General features: G+C 50.1%; 1 protein-coding gene, 1 non-coding gene and 1 pseudogene across 2 annotated transcripts in view; all 3 read left to right on the top strand.

The window, feature by feature from the left end:
• Nucleotides 1-13,887, top strand: part of LOC122541298 (class I histocompatibility antigen, F10 alpha chain-like) — a 189,950-nt gene that overhangs the window by 39,951 nt on the left and 136,112 nt on the right. The window lies entirely within an intron of this gene.
• On the top strand, nt 3,300-3,437 carry LOC148140764 (U1 spliceosomal RNA; annotated as a pseudogene).
• Nucleotides 6,215-6,378, top strand: LOC122546692 (U1 spliceosomal RNA). Its single transcript, XR_006310791.2, has one exon. It is a non-coding gene; the product is annotated as a U1 spliceosomal RNA (small nuclear RNA).

Genomic DNA, 13,887 nt, shown 5'->3' with positions numbered 1-13,887 from the left:
TACTGACACAGGCCTCGAATCCGCCCCAATCCAGCTCTCAGCCATTCTGTACTGATACACGCCTCTAATCCGCACCCATCCAGCTCTCAGTCATTCTGTGCTGATCCACGCCTCGAATCCGCTCCAATCCAGCTCTCAGCCATTCGAGACTGTTGCAGCTCTCCATCGGCTCCTCTTCAGCTCTCAGCTGCTCTGCACTGCTCCAGACCTCTGGCTCAAACTGTTCTTACTCACATCTGCTCTGCACTGACCCAGGCCTCCAGCCCACTCTGTTCTCTCAGCCACTCTCAGCCTCACCACACCACACCAGGCCTCCAGTCCACTGTGTGCTGCCTCAAGGATAGATTACCTATTTGTGTCCCAAACGCTATCAGTCAGATTCACCGACGTCAAGCTGGTGTTCTTCTCCGACCACTGCCTCCTGCTGGCCGACTGTCACCTACAGGACGAGCAGCGGGATGGTAAGGGAACATGGAAGCTGAACACCAAGCTGTTGACCCCGGGAAACATTGAGGAGCTCAAGAGGGACTACGCAGGTTAGAGAACCGTGAAGCCCCTCTTTGAGTCCCCAGCGGACTGGTGGGAAACAGTAAAAGGGAACACCAAGAGGTTCTTCATCCTCAAAGGTGTTCAGGAGGCGAGAGAGAGGCGGGGAAAACTGTCCCAGCTCCAGGAAAGTATGCAGAACCTGCTCCTGCTGCAGACGATGGGGGTGGATGTCACGGAGGACCTCAAGGAGGTGAAGGGCCAGCAAGCCTCGCTCTTTGCCTCGGAGACCTCCAAGATAATCTTCCGGTCCAGGGTCCGCTCGGTGGAGCAGGACGAGACGTTTCTTCTTCCAGAAGGTGCACAAAGAGAGCTCTGTGCTCAGCAGCCTGAAGGAAGAAGATGGCTCAATAACGTCATCTCAGGCTGACGTCATGAGGATCAGTAAATCCTTCTATGCCAGTCTGTATGACCCGAAGCCGACCGACAGCGCGGCCTCCCAGTTGTTCCTGTCCTCTATCAAGGAGGTCTTAGACGACAGAACACGCGAGAGGCTGGACCAGCCGCTATCTCTGGACAAGCTGACCAAAGCCCTTGAGTCCTTCGAAAAGAATAAAACTCCCGGGAGTGACGGCTGACCGGTCAAGCTCTATTCCGCTCTATGGGACTTGATTGGCCAGGACCTGCTGGAGGTGTATGTCAGTATGCTTCGGGCAGGTACCATGAGTGAATCCATGAGGAAAGGCATTATCACCCTCATCTACAAGCGGAAGGGGGAGAGGGAGGAACTCAAAAATTGAAGACCAATCTCACTGTTGAATGCAGATTACAAAATTCTGTCAAAGGTAATCGCCAACTGGGTCAGGTCTGCTCTAGGGTCGGTGATTCACCCTGACCAAACCTGTGCTGTGCCGGGCAGGAAGATCGCTGAGAGTCTCGCACTCCTCAGGGATACGATCGCCTCTGTGCAGGACAGAGGGTTGGACACCTGCCTGATCAGCTTGGACCAGGAGAAAGCCTTTGACAGGATATCACACAGGTATATGAGAGAAGTTCTCTCCAAAATGGGCTTTGGGGAGGGAATCTGCAATTGGATCAGACTGCTCTGCACCAACATTGTCAGTGCAGTCTCAATCAATGGGTGGGAATCAGATAGCTTCCCAGTCAGATCTGGAGTCAGGCAGGGCTGCCCTCTCTCTCCTGCCTTGTTTGTGTGCTGCATAGAGCCATTTGCCGAGTCCATCAGGAAGGATGCGAGCCTGAGAGGGGTGACTATTCCTGGCAGCGGGGGCCTGCAGGTTAAGGCCTCCTGTACATGGATGACATCGCCGTTTTCTGCTCAGATCCGCTGTCCGTGTACAGACTCATGTGCATGTGTGACCAGTTCGAACGGGCCTCAGGGGCCAAGGTAAACCGAGGCAAGAGCGAGGCCATGTTCTTCGGGAACTGGGCCGACCAATCCTCGATCCCCTTCACCGTATTTGGTTCGGGGGGGCTGGGGCGTGTGCCAAATCTTGGGAGGAGCGTATCAGCAAAGTGAGGCAGAAACTGGGCAGATGGAAGCTACAGTCGCTCTGCATCGCGGGAAAAAACCTGGTCATCAGGTGTGAGGCAATGTCATTGCTGTTATACGTGGCACAGGTCTGGCCTGTTCCCAGAACCTGCCGCTGCAGTCACCCAGGCCATCTTCCAGTTTATATGGAGGTCAAAGATGGACCGGGTCCGAAGGGACTCGCAGTACAAAGATCTGGGCAACGGGGGAAAAAATACACCCAATGCCACCCTCACCCTGATGGCCACCTTTGTGTGTGGCTGCATCAAGCTGTGGGTGGATCCCCGGTACGCAAACACCAAGTGTCGCTACGTACTGAGGTTCTACCTGTCCCGGTGTTGCGAAGGATGGGCCTGGCCTCGCTGCCGCGGAACGCTCCGAGTAGTTGGACCGTTCCGTATCACCTGTCCTTCATGGAGAAGTTTATGAAGAAAAACACCTTTGACCACAAGTCCATCAGGAAGTGGTCAGCACGTAGTGTCCTTGAGACCCTTCGGGAAAAGGAGAGGGCGGATCCTATCGAGCGGTTCCCTGAGCAGACTGTCAAAGCCATTTGGCAGAATGCCTCATCGCCAGAACTTTCCAACAAGCACCAAGACATGGCTTGGCTGGTGGTGAGAAGGGGTCTGCCTGTGAGATCCTTTCTGCACGCCCGGACTCTCAGCCGCACCGCACGCTGCCCTCGAAGTGGCTGCGGGGGGGATCAAGACTGTCACACACCTCCTTCTGGAATGTGCCTACGCAGAGGAAGTCTGGAGAGGAATGCAGTGGTGTTTGTTGAGGTTTGTCCCGAGCAGCGCCTTGACGCGGGACTCCGTGCTCAACGGCCTGTTCCCCGGTACGCACACCGAGACGAACATCAACTGTGCCTGGAGGATCATCAACCCGGTGAAGGACGCTCTCTGGGTGGTCCGAAACCTGCTGATCTTCCAGCTGAAGGGGTTGACCCCGACTGAGTGCTGCAGACTGGCAGATTCCAAGGCCCAGGACTACGTGTTGAGGGACGCGCTGAAGCTTGGGACAGCTGCCGCCAAGGCGCGGTGGGGAAAGACCACTGTGTAACATGTGCCTGCCTAACGAAGAACAGGGGGCCCGCGCAGTCATTTGGGCTCTGCTGACGCCTCAGCTCAATGGAATCGCATCAACCTGTAAATAAAAATGATTACACTGTCTCGATACGCAAAGAAATGGAATGTGTACATGTGTGTGACATGTCCAGTTGTATAGATCAAAGTATTTATGAATAAAGTATATTTTTGAAATAAAAAAAGGGTGGCGTTCCCAGGACGAGGCTATCCCATTGCACTTCGGGTGTGCTGACGCCTGCGATGTCCCCAAATGCGGGATACTCGACTGCAACATTTGTGGTAGTGGGGGACTGCGTTCGGGCTCTCCACTGATTTACAAACCAATGGCACAATCTGAATTGCGCTTTTTCTGGAGGCAGCGCTGTTATGCTGCGACTTGTCTTGTCACTGCTACGTTAACACCCAAGTTTGCTCGGGCAGTCTTTGATATACCTTTCTTCCCTCTCCAAGCAAGAGCCGTCCTAACTTTAAAACCGTTAAGCCCATCAAACCTCTGCTGCATATACGACCATTTCCCTCTATTTCCTCACTATATCTCTCAACATGCTGCTTAATCACCTTCCCTCTTAACTGCTCTCAGTCACCATCTGCTCCATGTCTTACCACCATTTGCTTCTTTGCCAACCTATCAAGCAAGGGCACCAACACCCTGAGCTACAAAGTGCAAACTCCAGCCCACCTCACGCCTGGGGGGAGCAATGCCTCATCTTCCGCCTTCGGACCCTCCAACCACACAGCATCAATGTTGATTTCACCCGTTTCCTCATCTTCCACCCCCCCCTCATCTCAGACCCGATCCTCCACTTGACTTGTCCCACCTGTCCATTTCCTTCCCACCTATCCACTCCACACTGACCTATCCCCATCAATGCTCCGCAACCCCCACCCACTTGCATGTACCTATCACCTTCACAGCAAGCTTCCCCCAGCTCCACAACCACCTCCAGTCCAATTACCGCTTTCGCTCCGCTCCAAGTCTCCAGTCTGCTCCAATTCAGCTCCCAGCCTTTCTGTACTGATCCAGGCCTCAGCCATCCTGTACTGATCCAGGCCTCGAATCCTGCCCCAACCAGCTCTCAGCCATTCTGTACTGATACAGGCCTCTAATCCACTCCAATCCAACTCTCAGCCATTCTGAACTGATCCAGGCCTCTAATGCAGCCTCATCCAGCTCTCAGGCATTCTGTACTGATCCAGGCCTCGAATGCCGTCTCATCCAGCTCTCAGGCATTCTGTACTGATCCAGGCCTTAATCTGCCCACATCCAGCTCTCAGCCATTCTGTACTGATACAGGCCTCTAATCCGCCGCCATCCAGCTCTCAGATATTCTGTACTGATCCAGGCCTCTAATCTGCCCCCATCCAGCTCTCAGTCATTCTGTAGTGATCTAGGCCTCTCATCCATTCCAATCCAGCTCTCAGTCATTCTGTACTGATACAGGCCTCTAATGCCACCTCATCCAGCTCTCAGCCATTCTGTAATCATCCAGGCCTTAATCCGCCCCCATCCAGCTCTCTGCCATTCTGAACTGATACAGGCCTTAATCCGCCCCCATCCAGCTCTCTGCCATTCTGTACAGATACAGGCCTTAATCTGCCCCCATCCAGCTCTCAGCCATTCTGAACTGATACAGCCTTCTAATCCGCCCCCCGCCCCACCCCCCCGCCATCCAGCTCTCAGCCATTCTGAACTGATACATGCCTCTAATCCGCCCCCCTCCCCATACAGCTCTCAACCATTCTGTAGTGATCCAGGCCTCAAATCCACACCAATCCAGCTCTCAACCATTCTGTCCTGATACAGGCCTCTAATCCACTTCAATCCAACTCTGAGCCATCCTGTACTAATTCAGGCCTCGAATCCACTCCAATCCAGCTCTCAGCCATTCGAGACTGTTGCAGCTCTCAATCGGCTCCTCTTCAGCTCTCAGCTGCTCCGCACTGATCCAAGCCTCTGGCTCACTCTGTTCTGCCTCACAGCTGCCCCGCACTGATCCAGGCCTCCAGCCCACCCTGTTGTGCCTCTCAGCCTCTCCACACCACACTAGGCCTCCAGCCCACTCTGATCTGCCTCTCAGCCTCTCCACACCACACTAGGCCTCCAGTTCACCGTGTGCTGGGTCACAGCAGCCCCGCACTGATCCAGGTCTCCAGCCCACTTTGTTCTGCCGCACAGCTGCTCCGCACTAATCCAGATATCCTAATTTAATCTTGTCCCGTTTGCCAGCACTTGGCCCTTATCCCTCTGAACCCTTCCTATTCAGATGCCTTTCGCATGTTGTACTTGTACCAACCTCCATCACTTCCTCTGGCAGCTCATTGCGTCCACGCAGCACCCTCTGTGTGAAATAGTTGCCCCCTAGATCCCTTTGAAATCTTTCTCTTCTCACCCTAAACTATGCCCTCTAAATTTGGAATCCTTTACCCCAGGGAAAGCAGCAGGTAAATCAGACACGGAAGAAAAGGACGATTACATTTTAATCACAGGCCAGTTTATTTTACACAGAGGGTGGTGAGTGCTCGGAATGTGCAGCCAGACGAGGTGGTGGTGGTCTCAGTTTCGTGTCTCATCCAACATCATGTTGAGAAATATGTTTCCCTGGCACCCTTAATCTTGTATGTGATTTCAACCTGAAGTCACTAATCTGATTGAAGAGAGATTTGCAAAGCTGCAGCTAAACATTGTAGAAAGTCGAGGTAAATTGGTTTTAAAAAATGCTTCTAGTTTCACAACCAAATATTGTAAGTTGCTTTTATTCGCGTTGACATCAAATTCGGACGAGTGTTTGAAAACAAAGTTGGAACTTTCCCTCCTGTTTTTCCGCGAATCAGGAGGCAGCCTGAAGGAAACAGGGGCGGGGCGTGTCCTTTTAAGGGATAGATGCAGATAAGCAGCGCAGGCGCAGCCGTGGGTGGTATTTGAGTAAAACGGGAGTCCTGGAGACATTCGGTGATCCATTTGAAGAATGAAGCTGATCGACAGGCAGGGCAGGTTGGGGAAGTGAATGTTCGATGTTGCAAAAGTGAGTGAGTGTGAGAGTGAGAGGGAGCGGCTGTTGTGGGGTGTGAGTGAGTGTGAGTGCTGAGCATACTTACCTGGCAGGGGAGATGACATGGTCATTGCGGGGGCGCTCCCAGGATGAGACTATCCCATTGCACTTCGGGTGTGCTGACGCCTGCGATGTCCCCAAATGCGGGATACTCGACTGCAACATTTGTGGGAGTGGGGGACTGCGTTCGTGCTCTCCACTGATTTACAAACCAATGGCACAATTTGAATTGCGCTTTTTCTGGAGGCAGTGCTGTTATGCTGCAACTTGTCTTGTCACTGCTTCGTTAACACCCAACTTTGCTCGGGTAGTCTTTGGTATACCTTTCTTCCCTCTCCAAGCAAGAGCCGTCCTAACTTTAAAACCGTTAAGCCCACCAAACCTCTGCTGCATATGCGACCATTTCCCTCTATTTCCTCACTATATCTCTCAACATGGTGCTTAACCACCTTCCCTCTTAACTGCTCTCAGTCACCATCTGCTCCATGTCTTCCGGTCCTTTCCCCTCCCAGTGAACTTCCGCGCCGTCTGCTTCGTCCTCGCCCATCCCCACTCTCTCCCATCCCCATCCTCTCCCCTCATCAGGGTGCTGTTGTTTTGAGCGCAAAACATTTTTTTTTCTATTTTGTATGCTTTGTTCACACAAATCTTTGTTACATTCACAGCTGATGGTGCCATTCACATTCACAGAACAGATTCCGTCGTTGATTTCACTGGATTAAATGCCCATCCTCTTGGCTTCAGCTTGGGTCACTCAGCACATCGTCCTGGACCTTGGAATGTGCCAGTCTGCAACACTCAGTCAGGGGCTGGGAGATTTGTCATAACCAAAGCAATCATTTTGTCACATACTAAAAGCCTGGAAACCATTTTGAATCTTATGTTAGTGTCTGTCTGTCATTCGTTCCCTGGCTCAGTGAGGTGGTTGAACTTGCAGCTGCACAAATACCTAACAGTGAAGTCTTTCCCAGCTCTTCCTTTACAAGAACCTCTTGTATACAGACACTTGCTTTTCAGCTACTAACCAACACTGTCTAGACACTATGTGACTGAGGCTAGTGACTGGGCAAAGTGCCTGAACTCGCCTTATCCTGCAATTAACAGTTGATGCTGCTAGATTAGCAGAGCGCATGATGTGGGAGGAGGAGGTCTTGGGCTGGGATGAACAAAGTTAAAAATCACACAAGCCCAGGTTCTGGTCCAAGAGGTTTATTTGGATCACTAGCTTTCAGAGTGCTGCTCCATCATCAGGTTGCTGTGGAGAATAGGACCAAGACACATCACTTATCGTGAAGGATTACAGTGTGATGCAACTGAAATGATATATTGAACAAACCTGGATTGCTGTTAAGTCTTTCATCATTTAGAATATTTTGATTCATTAATACGTAAATCCCAGAACTTCTTTTAAGTCACCTTTTCAAGATAACTTTAGGTTTCATAACAAATGGTGATAATTCAGCTCAGACAATGCATTAAAGGGGTGAGGGTAGAGTCTGTCTGTATCCCAACCTTTCCTGAAGAAGGGCTTATGCCCGAAATGTCGATTCTCCTGCTCCTCGGATGCTGCCTGACTTGCTGTGCTTTTCCAGCACCACACTCTCGACTCTGATCTCCAGCATCTGCGGTCCTCACTTTCTCGCATATATCCCAATTTTGAGTCAGACTGGTTCTATTTCCAAAGTGGAATTTACAAAATGTTACATATATTGGCTGCCTGCAGATTATGCATTTTGTGAGCAAAATAGAATGTATCTGCAAATATAATTCTGCCAATACAAATTCACCCCATCGACTAATATGTGTGTGCACGTCTTTCAGAGAGAGAGAGAGCGCGAGGGTATGTGCGTGTGAGTGGGTGAGTGTGAGTGAAACTGAGAGAGTGTGTGTTTGCATGTGTGAAAGCTTGGTGAAAGTGTGTATGTGGATGTGATGGAGTATAAGCCTGTGAGAGGGTGTGAGTATGGGAGGTGTATGTTTGTCTGTATGAGAGAGAGCTTGTGTATGAGAGAGGATCTGCATGACTGTGTGAGTAAGTAAGAGTGTTTGTGTATGTGTGAGCGAGTGTGTATCGTGTAGTGGGGTCACCTGTAGTCCAGTTGAAGCCATTCATATGGGTACCGAACTTAGTTATCAGCCTCTGCGAGGCCACTCTGATTTGTTGTATATCCCAAAGTCCTCCTTGGAGGATCTGAGGCCAAATTTCCCTGACTGCTGAATTCTGGGAGGGAACACCCCTGCCTGGTGATTGTTGTGCGGTGTCATCTGTTGTTGTAGCGTCTGCTTGGCCTCACCAATGAGCCATGCCTCAGGGCATCCTTGCCTGCAGCGTATGAGGTAGACAGCGCTGACCGAGACAAAGATTGTGATACAGCCAGACCTGCTGCGTACACGGTGCGTGGTGTCCCCACGTATAATGGTGGTATCCGTGTCGACACTCTGACATGTGTTGCAGGGTTGCCATGATAGGGCTGTACAGTGTTGTGGTCGATGTTATCCTGCAGGCTGGGCAGTTTGCTGTGAATAATGGTCTGTTTAAGGTTTGGCAGTTGTCTAAAGGTGAAAAGTGGTGGCGTAGGGAAGGTCTTGGTGATAACGTGTTGCAAGCTGTGAAGAACATGGTGTCGTTTTTCACCAGCCTGAAAAAGAAGCCCTTAACTCCACTCGTTGTTTCTTACCCAATAGTCAATTCTGTAGCCAGGTCAAAATGCATTGACGAGAGCATCCTAACCAAACCCACCCCCTACCTACACTATAACCCTGCATTTCCCAGTGGCAATGCACCCTAACCTGCACGTGTTCAGACTGTGGAGGAAACCCACACAGACACAGGGCGAAAGTGCAAGCTGCACACAGACAGTTGCCGGAGGGTGGAACCGAACCTGGATTCCTGGCGCTGTGAGGCTGCAGTGCTAACTACTGAGTCACTGTACCACCCGGGTTTCCATATCATTGATTCAGGTTAAGGAGCTGCCACAGCCAGGAAATGATGTCAAGCTCGGAGTTTATACTGTGGAGTGTTGGGGTCGGACAACTCCAGAGGAAACCCTGACAATTATTGCTTGGGAAAGAGCATGGAACTTTGGAGGATTTGTTCCCACGTCGTGTTGCAGGTAGGGAATTCCCCACAGAATGGAGCGTTTGAAGCAGTCTCCATCCATCCTTCTCACGGAAAGTTTGATGCATTCGTGACGGAAAAGGGAAAAAGAGCGTGGCTTGTTGGGGAGGCGATGGGATATTGGTACTAACCACAGCTCAGGAAATGTTCTGGGGCACAGGTTCCAATCCCCTTGTGACAGATGCTGGAATTTGAATCCTAAAAATAAATCAGGAATTAGATGTCCTTTAAGGTTAGGTTTTGAAGTATCATTGTTAAAGGGATTATGATGGTACTGCGAGTAAATGGGAACTGTTCAATCAGCCATGGCTACATTAAATGGCGGGCTAAATGGTCTGCTGTCCCTGTGTTCCCTGGGGATGAGAGGTGGTAATCACAACAGAATCAGGTTTGTGAGATGTTCAGAGAACAACGTAGGAAAACGTGAGGACTACAGATGCTGGAGAATCAGAGTTGAAGAGTGTGGTGCTGGAAAAGTACAGCCAGTCAGGCAGCATCCGAGGGGCAGGAGAGTGGACGTTTCAGGCATAAGCCCTTCATGAGGAAAGGCTTTTCACTTGTTTTTGTGCTGGAACTACAACTGGCCGTTATGTGCAGTGCAGGGGCTACTCCAGCAGAGTGAGGCAGTGGTCCATCTGCTGCGGTCTGTGGAGCTGACTGTGACTGGAGCTGACCGTTTTCCAGCATTAAGGAAGATATTCACCCCAGCTGCCTGCACAGTTACAATGGTCCCCTCACAAGGTAGCAACAAGAGTAGACCATTCAGCCTGTAGATGCTGCCCCACTGCTCATTTAGGTCATGGCTTGACATCATTTCTCTCAATGATGTGGATATGAATTTAGGAGATATGGTTAGTAAGTTTGCAGATGATGCCAAAATTGATGGTACAGGGTAACTTTCTCTCCCTCCCTCCCCTGGTTTACAAGATTTGGGCTGACAAGTGACAAGTGACATTCACACCACACAAATGCCAGACTATGACCATCACCAATGCGAGACAATCTAACCATGCCCCTTCACATTCAATGGTGTTACCTTCCCTGAATCCCCCACTATCAACATCCTGGGGGTTATCATTGACCAGACACTCAACTGGGCTTACCACATAAACACAGCGGCTACAGGAACAGGTCAGAGGCTAGGAATATTCTGGCGAGTAACGCATCTCTTGAGTCCCCAAAGCCTGTCCACCACCTACAAAGTGCAAGTCAGGAGTGTGATGGAATACTCCCCACTTGCCTGGGTGGGTGCAGCTCCAACAACACTCAAGAAGCTTGACACCATCCAGGACAAAGCAGCCTTCGCTTGTTTGGCACCACATCCACAAGCATCCACTCCCTCCACCACCCATGCTCAGTAGCAGTAGTGTGTACTATCTACAAGATAGAACATAGAACATTACAGCACAGTACAGGCCCTTCAGCCCTCAATGTTGCGCCGACCTATCATACCAATCTGAACCCCATCTAACCTACACTATTCCATGTCCGTCCATATGCTTGTCCAATGACAACTTAAATGTACCTAAAGTTGGCACTGCAGAAATTCACCAAAGATTCTCAGACAGCACCTTGCAATCTAGACTACCTCTATCTAAAAGGACAAGGACAGCAGATACATGGGAACACCACCTCTTGCAAGTTGCCATCCAAGCCACTCACCATCAAGAAGGGATTAGATTAGATTAGATTCCCTACAGTGTGGAAACAGGCCCGTTGGCCCAACAAGTCCACACCGACCCTGTAACCCAGCCAGACCCATTTCCCTCTGACTAATGCACCTAACACTATGAGCAATTTAGAATGGCCAATTAACCTGACCTGCACATCTTTGGACTGTGGGAGGAAACCGGAGCACCCGGAGGAAATCACGCAGACACAGGGAGAATGTGCAAACTACACACAGACAGTTGCCCATGGCTGGGATTGCACCTGGGTCCCTGGTGTTGTGAGGCAGCAGTGCTAACCACTGAGCCACCATGTTACCCTCATGGGTCTAGGTAGGATGCTGTTCGGAGGGTTGGTGTAGACCTGTTGGGCTGAATGGCCTGTTCCCACACTGTGGAGATATATCGCCGTTCCTTCACTGTCACTGGGTCAAAATCCTGGAATTCCCTCCCCACAGCAGGTGGGCAGCAGTGATTCAAGAAGGCAGCTCACCACCATCTTCAGAAGGGGGCAACTAGGGACGGGCAGTGACTGCTGTGCCCAGACAGTGATGCCCATGTCCCATGAGAGAATGAAATAAAATTGAGACCAAGAGGTATCCAATTTAAAAGAGTAATGAGGAGGAAGTGTTGTGAATTGATTAGCCCAGAGGGTGGTGGATGCCAGGAGATTGATTAAAGTTAAGGAGGAGATAGACAGATTTTTAATTAGCAATGAGTTGAAGGGATATGGAGAGTGAGAAGGAAAGTGGGGTTGAAGCTGAGATGAGATTAGCTTTCGTCATATCAAATGGTGGAGCAGGCTCAAGGGGTTCAATTGGTCAGTTCTGCTCCCACCTCTTGAGTTCCAACATTTTTATGTAAGTGAGATGCTTCAGCAATAGCAGTAGAAGGTGACATAGAAGGGAGAGAGAGAGAGAGAGAGAGAGTGGGGTGGCACGGTTACTCAGTGGTTAGCACCAATGCCTCACCGCGCTAGTGTCCCTGGTTCAATCCCAGCCTCGGGCAACTGTCTGTGTTGAGTTTGCACATTCTCCCTGTGTCTGCGTGGGTTTCCTCCGGGTGCTCCGGTTTCCTCCCACCATCCAAACATGTGCAGGTTAAGTGGACTGGCCACAGTAAATTGCCCCACAGTGTCCTGGGATGTGCAGGTTATGGGTGGAATGGCCCACGTGCAGGCTAGGTGCATTGGCCATGAGGAGGACAGGGTGTGGGTGGGATGCCCTTTGGAAGGTTGGTGTGGATCTGTTGGGCCGAATGGCCTGTTTCCACACTTGTGCGGATTCTATCTCTTCTCTAAATGCACAAAGATTAATCCTGGTCTGCCCCATTCCTGTGGACACTGCAAGTTGCAAGCAGAGATCTGTTTAAGCGACAGACCCCGTGATACATAGGTGTTTCAAAAGGCACGATGAATTCTCTATCATGTGACCTCTCAGTGTTGTATACATGAGCCTGTGCAACAGAGAAAAAGTACAAACCTGCCCATCTCCACGCTCTGACTCAAAACAGCAAGCGACCAGCCACCAGTCCAGGCCCCACACTCTGGGCAGTGACAGGCATTGGGTGATACAGTTGGAATGCATCAACGGAGCCCTTTACAAAGCAGACTCAGGGATGGGTCTGCAGAACTGTCTGCCCCAGGCTGGGACTAGCCCATATACAAAACAAGTAGTGGCTCTGTTTTGGTGTCCAACAAGTAACTATTTTCCTTTTCAGCTGTGATTCCTCAATTATCACAGAGAGCAAATTGGGCTGTCGCAGATTAACAGTTCACTTCAGTATAGGAGTTGGAGGTCATGTTGTAGTTGTACAGGACCTTGGTTAGGGCCCTTTTGGAATATTGCGTTCAGTTCTGGTCTCCCTGCTGTCGGAAGGATGTTGTGAAACTTGAAAGGGTTCAGAGGGATCTGGGTCAAATGCTGACAAAAGGGAGTTGATTAATTTAGGATATCTGGTCAGCATGGAGGAGTTGGACTGAAGGGTCTGTTTCCATGCTGTACATCTCTGAGACTCGATGACCTCATACTTATTACATCTTGTTCTGAATCACTGGGGTAGCTGGTAGTCAAGAAGTATTCCCCAGTTTCCCCGACTTTCTGATAGAAATCACAGACCAGGTTTCTGCATTGAACAAGAATCGATGTTTATTACAAGAAATTAGTCTCTAACTTCAGGTAACCATGACGTGGAGGAGCTGGTGTTGGACTGGGGTGGACCACGTTAAAAACCACATAACACTTGGTTATAGTTCAACAGGTGTATTTGGAAACACTAGCTTACTTCCCAATAAGCCTTTTGGACTATAACCTGGTTCCACCGGCATATAATTACTAACTTCTAATCCCCTTCGAAACTCCCCTGTCACACACATACACCCACAGACAAATGAGAGGGTAAAACAGATTATGATCACAGGAAAGACTGGAAAGACAGTTCAATAGTGTTCATTCCCAGATTCTGTTGTCAAAATGATCTCATAGACTCACAGAGTCATAGACATGTCCAGCATGGAAACAGATCCTTCGGTCCAACCCGTCCATGTCGACCAGATATCCCAACCCAATCTGGTCCCACCTTCCAGCACCCGGCCCATATCCCTCCAAATCAATCCTATTCATATACCCATCCAAATGCCTCTTAAATGTTGTAATTGAACCAGCCTCCGCCACTTCCTCTGGCAGCTCATTCCATACACATATCACCCTCTGTGTGAAAAAAATTGCCCCTTAGGTCTCTTTTATATCTTTCCCCTCTCACCCTAAACCTATGCCTTTTATTTCTGGACTCACCCACCCCAGGGAAAAGACTTTGTCTATTTATCCTAGCTATGCCCATCTTGATTTTGTAAACGTCTACAAGGTCACCCTCAGCCTCCAACGCTCCAAGGAAAACAACCCCAAGCCTGCTCAGCCTTTCCCAACAG

This window comes from Chiloscyllium plagiosum, unplaced genomic scaffold, assembly GCF_037043375.1.
Source record: "Chiloscyllium plagiosum isolate Xiang-an unplaced genomic scaffold, Cpla_swu_hap1 HiC_scaffold_35, whole genome shotgun sequence".
Taxonomy (NCBI): Eukaryota; Metazoa; Chordata; class Chondrichthyes; order Orectolobiformes; family Hemiscylliidae; genus Chiloscyllium; species Chiloscyllium plagiosum.
Note: the sequence above shows the minus strand (reverse complement) of the source record. Positions and strands in the feature narration are given on the sequence as shown.